Source organism: Onychostruthus taczanowskii, unplaced genomic scaffold, assembly GCF_017590055.1.
Source record: "Onychostruthus taczanowskii isolate IOZ18803 unplaced genomic scaffold, ASM1759005v1 scaffold68, whole genome shotgun sequence".
Classification (NCBI taxonomy): Eukaryota; Metazoa; Chordata; class Aves; order Passeriformes; family Passeridae; genus Onychostruthus; species Onychostruthus taczanowskii.
This window is the reverse complement of record NW_024504566.1, coordinates 3,694,058-3,700,247: the sequence shown is the minus strand read 5'-3', so window position 1 is coordinate 3,700,247 and position 6,190 is coordinate 3,694,058.

Sequence of the window (6,190 nt, the reverse complement as noted above, 5' to 3'; positions counted from 1 at the left end):
TTGCACACTGCCCCAGCACTGCAGAGCTGCTTCTAAGCCTGTGGTCAGTACCTGGGTCCTGGTTTGCAAATGTTTTCACTTACTCCAGGGGTTGCTTCAGCAATTATCCTTTCCTCAGATTCAATTTCTTTAAAAACTTTTCTTCTTCATTGGATGTCTCAGGTGGATTAATATTAAAATTTTATACTTGCCAGCGGCTTACTTTTCAATTAGCAAAAGTTTGAAAAGTCTGGGTTAGGGTGGAAGAAGTTTTGAACACAGGGAGAAGGAGGCTGGGCAGGTGATACCTCTCTAAATGCTTGATGAAGTAGAGGGCTCTGTTCTTGTTTTCCGTATTCTGTACAGGGCAAAACCCCCACGGGGATGGTTGTGCTCTTTTGGAGCAACTCTCTAAGTATAAGTTTGGCTCATTTCCTAAAGCAAATTCAATATTTAAAAATCACCCCCAACAAAAACCATGAAAAAGAAGCCTAAAACAGTATTTGGAGTTACTGTCCTTCTTACAAGAAATTGGTATGTGCTCAGTCTGATCAGCTCATTTCTCTCAACATTCTTCAAACTCACAAAATTACAAGTGGAGAGAACTTTCTTGGTATTTCCTGGCAAATATTTTTCTCTCAGATCAAAGACACCACCCAGTCCTCTGAAGAAAGCTAAGTCAGGGAGCACTGCAGCTATTTTCCTCCAGCCTGAGAATATGGGAATGTAATATGTTTTTCTGCATGTGTTGTGCTTTAGCATTCATGAGTATCTTTGTGAAGGCAAGTTTTGAGTCACATGCTGTGTCACACTACAGGGAAGAAGAATATCAATTATACAGCATGCTTAATCATGAGAGGAAATAGATGTGACTAACTGAATATGCAAATGCTAATTCAAAATAAAATTATGAGTTCTTCCTGATGTGCAAAATGCCACTGGTGAAAAACATTTTAATATATTAGTTCTGGACTTCAGAAGAGTGTGGTTTATGAAGGGAAAAGAGAAAAATGTAATTGAATTTCTTCTTGCATTGTATTATTCTTGTTGGTATTTTTCTAATTTGGAAAAGTATAGCTGATATGAAGCTCTTGAAGCATATTTTGACATTTAAAATGCAGCTTCCCATGCTTGCATTCGTGCATGGTTTCCTGAGATGAAGGCTGGTAAGTAAATACTCACTGCTAGTTTTCCTGTGAACACGAGGTTGTACAGGATGGGATTTTATTGTACACAAGTACAAGCTACTTCTGGAATTTTACACCCCCTTGCCCTACTAAAGCAGCAGCTGTTTGGCAAGGAGACAGGAACTTTCTTTTTAACCCCAAACTTGGTATTTACAGCTCATCCCTGGAGGTGTGGGTGGTCACAGTTCACTTCCTGAGGCTGCTCAGTGAGAACAGCACCTCCCACCTGCTGCTGCAGAGGTCTCTGGTGGAGCACCTTCCCCACTCCTCATGGCAGAAGTGTTTCATTTCACACGGTGTGGTGGGCTGGCTCACCCAGGAAGGTGATGTGCTCTACTGGGGAGCATTACACTCTCTCGAGTGGGGAAACCTATACCCAAGTATCTTAAAATACTGTTGAATTTAGCTGGAGAGTTGGCAATCAAGGCCAGTTTCCAATGCCCTCAGTGAGTACTGGAACCTATTACTGAGTTAAATAGCAAAGTCTCTTGCCCCTCTTAGCAGCTCTTGTATAGAACTTGTGTTTGGAGGTCTTATCATATCCACAAGCTTGAGCTTTATAAGGAGATTGTGTCCAGCTGACTCTGGTTGGAGGCCAAGTTCCCACCGAAAGCCACACTATCTATTCAGAGTTCATCAACTTTATCCTGCCTTGCTGATGGCCTCAGAGACCCATGCACACCTTGCCTTCCTGAAATGCATTGCACCTTCAAACCATGTGCTGATAGTAGCTGGAGGACAGGTCCCCCCTTCTCCTGGAGTGGGGGAAATGGCCAGCAGTGTTTCTCCACAGGACAGCTCTTCTCTAGCCCTGAAGGTGCAGCCTTGTGTGCAATGCATGTGAGGCTGTACACAGCTCAGGTGAAGGAAGAACATGCTGCTGTACACTAAGGAAACCCAAATGGAGGGCTGAAAGTGGAGTTGAATTTCTTCGGTGTCAAAATAACATTTGGTGGAAAAGTGCAAGCTGGGTCCCACTACACATCCCACAAAGTCAGGGGATTTTGAAGTATGTTATGTCTCCTTTTGACTTATCAATAAATAAACCAGTGTTTCTTAGACTGTTCAACCTGCAGGCAGAAGCATTGATGTGGGTGTCCAGAGCTTTACAGATACAGAATTCTCCCATGACAGTACTGGGATGCTTCACATGCCTGCCTGCAAGCCCAGTGGATACTCTGCTGGTGCCATTCTCATTATGGTTTTTACCTGAGTGGGGTTTGGGGTAAATCTGTGACAGCTTGAACACGAGCCCTGTCTAAGCCATGCACTCAGACTGGGGATTTCTGCTGTAGGAAATATTACCACATAAATAAATGAGAAGTGAAAGATGGATGAACTGGAATGAGCTGTGAACTGACAGCTTTGTGACTGGTTGGTTTTGACTTATTTTCTTTTTGTGGTCTAAAGTTGAGTGGCTCACAAATTCTGAAGACATCAAAACTTTAACTAACCCAACTAAAACCATCCTAGGTTCACTGGAAACACAAAGAGCAGTAACTAACTAGAAGACAAGAGACAGTGAGAAGGGAATGAATTCTCTCCTCAAAGTGCTGGTTTTGGGTATTTACTTCAGTTTTGACATTACAGATCAAACATAGACACATTCTGGGTATTTAGGGTCACACAGTGACTGTCCTACAACCTCATATGGGCTTAGAGATGAAAATATTTTACTGATGGATCTTAAATGCTCCTGAGATCCCCAAACAGATACCTGCTAGTGCACCTCAGTTGTGAGGTGACACATGCTAGAGACCATTTGGCAAGCACCAAGCAGTGTGCTGGTCTTGGCTGTTTCATACTTTGCTCACTGTGGAGACAGGAGGGCAGCAGGCTTTCTAGGGGGAAGGACGATGTAAAGTGAGAGCAGCTGCACTGGAACTGGTCAGAGCCCCATCCAGCCCAGCACCATGTTTCTCAGAGTGACCAAAACAGGATGAGCTTTAAGAATGATTCAAACAGTCCTGATCTTATGTTACTAGCTTTGTGTCTCAGAGCCCAGGGTACAGCTCCCATGAATCCGTCCCAGATCTCTCAAATCAATACAAGCATCTGCACCATAGTCTGCCAGGACTCGTAATTTAATTCTATTAAGGTTATTTAGTGAATAGCTGGGTAAAAAAGTTGGAAAATGAGCTATGGGAACACTCCAGCTGCAACTTGACATCCAGCATCATGCAATGACCAACAAAACTTCTCTCCAGAGTGTGCATAAGTGAGAGCTGTTTACTTATCTCTGACAACAGTTCATTGTGCAATTGTGAGTAGCAACATCCCAGCTGCCATAAATTTCTTTTGTTTCCTCAAAAGAGCCACAGGGCACACAGCAATGAATTGCAGAAAGTACTAGTGTTTCTGATGGCTGGGTTCTGGTATTTTTTGCCCCCTTCACAGAAATTGTCTCTAAATAACACAGTTTTGTAATATCCAAGTGGCACGTTGGAGCAGATGTTCAGGAGTCCCACACTTACTAAGCTTAACTCTAGCATCCCCAAATTGCTTGCTCTAAAGTGAAGATGCCTGAAAGACTCTCTGCATTAAATTACAAGTCTCCAACAGCTAATCCTGATCTTTATGTACATATTTTTGTGTATCCAAGAACAGTCTGATCCAAAAACTTTCTTCCTCTTGTCTGTGGGTGGCACCAGCCTGTTCTGGCTTGTTCAGATAAGCAAAGCTCCTGAGTGGCCCTGGCCCATTGTGCCCTTTCATATTTGCAGCTGAGGTAGGCTGCACGTCCATCATCTGAATCCTTCCTGGTACTCATCTTAGCATTATACAGCTTTATCTCTTTTTACACACCTATGCCAAACAAGCAGGAATAACAAAATACTTAACTTCCTAATTCAAGCTGTCTTGTGGTATGTCTGGATGCAAGACAAGCAGGATGCCGTTCCTTTATAGGGCTCTCTTCCCAGCCCTGCCTTCTGTCCTTCTCCAGTTCACATACCTTGTCCATGTATGCCAGCACTGTATTCTGTCTCCATTCATCAAATCTCTTACCACAACATGCTCAGTCTTTAAACAATTTAGTTTAGTGAGCAATTTTTCTTATTAGAAACCAGGTTCTAATTCAGGCTGGAAGGTACCCTGTTTCCTCATCCAGAGAAGCATCTGGAGACTTACCTGAGAGTAAAAATGAAACAGAGGCAGAAACCTCAAAGTGGTTTGAGCTACCTTCCTCACAAGCCATGGCAGAAGATGGGACCTTCTTAAGTGCTGCAGCAGATGTTTCATGCACAAACATCACAGGGGGAATGTGCCCAAGAGTAGGTAACAACCACTATGTTGCCTTGTACTATAAAAGCCCCACTGCTCAGCCAGGTGTAGCTGTGCAGCCTTACCTCTTTCAGGCACTGTATTCCACAGATAATAGTTTTTAGAAGCCATCTTCAGAATGTTAAATGGTGCCAGGACATGAGCCCAGAATGGAAATTTGCCTGTCCATCTTGTCAGTTTATTAAGATGGGCCATGGAATACTTCTGGTGTAAGGTAACACAGGTTGCCTCCAAAAGAAACTAAACTGATCAGTCCTGACGCTTTTCTAGGTCCATGATTCCCATTCTTCCGGCCACAGCACTGAACATGACCCATCTGATACTACTACTTTTTCTCTTGGCTTTTTGTTTTCTTGATTCTCAACTTCCTTTTCTTTGGCCCCTTCCTTTCTTCCTAAGAAAAGAAGTAAGCTTTGTCTAAATAAAAATCTGTCTACTCTTTTTCAAGGCAGAAGAAATCTTTAGGGCTTTCAGCTATAAAAATCTAATTTGTCAGTTTCTCCCCCCTCCTTCCCCATCTCTCTTAATGGATCTCTTATGCATTTATAATGTATTCAGTACCACAGTATCTAGGGACCTTATAAAGAATTTATAGAGCAAACATTTTTTTTTGCAAAAAGTTTCTACTTCTCTTCTGGCTATTGCCAATCTGAATCTGTTCTCTTTGATTTGCATAGGAAGCCAAGCTGCCTGTTTTATGCTCTTGACACAGACTATCTTACAGTATTCTGGCTTTGCATTTGGGATAGTAAAGCCAGGTTCACTGGGATTTGTTTTAGCAGTTATTAACCACAGAACTGTTTGTAATAAGCAGAGCTGGCTGCTTTTGTCCATCAGCATCAGCACTGCCACGTCCTTAGCTCTGTGCAGACTGGTATCCGAGGTAAGAGCCCAAAATGTTTCACTACACCTTGAAGTGACTGTGTAATTAGTCCATAGAGAAAATAATTCCAAGCTGGCAAGGAGTGAAATTTTAAATTTCTGTGTCACTAGCTGGAGCTAGTAAGGAGCTGGATGCTACAGGCACCTCTAGGGAATATCTTCCTCCTCAGTATCCTAAAGATTTCAACTGCACTTGCAGGGTGACCAACCCCTCACAAATATCAAAGGTGTGTGCCTATGATCGTGTGAGGAAGTTAAACTCCTTCAAGGCCTGAGTATGTAAAGGTGAGCTCTGTAATACTAAGGGCCTTTACTGACCCAGCTCTCTGGTCTCTATTATAACCCAGCAGTAACAGTTTGATTTTGACTTCACAAAGCCAACAGACACCAGCTGAGGGCAGTGCTGGTGCAGCAGGCAACACTGATCAATGCCTTGGTGCCTTTCTTGCTCCAAATCAAAGGGTTGAAATTTTTGCTACACTTGTTTTCCAATAATAATGTATCTGTGTAACAACACCTAAGGAGAAACATTCTTTCAACACTGACAGAGCTATTTGTTTTTATGTCCTATGTAACCCGAAACAATTAGCAAAACTCCCAAACCCAGTGCCATGGATGGAGACATATCTTGGGTTGTCTGACTCCATTCAAAGAGCCTTAGAATTATCTGCAGGGCAGCACTGAGGGTGAGCTGTGCTGTTCTCTAGGGTTACCTCCGGATTTGTGACTGAACAGAAAGGATCTACAAAAGTTTAATAAGAAAAGAACACTGATTAGTAAATTGCAAAATTAATGAATTAAATCACGAAGTACAACAGCCAAAATTAAACTCCTTCTGTTAAAAAAAACGCCAGCCAACC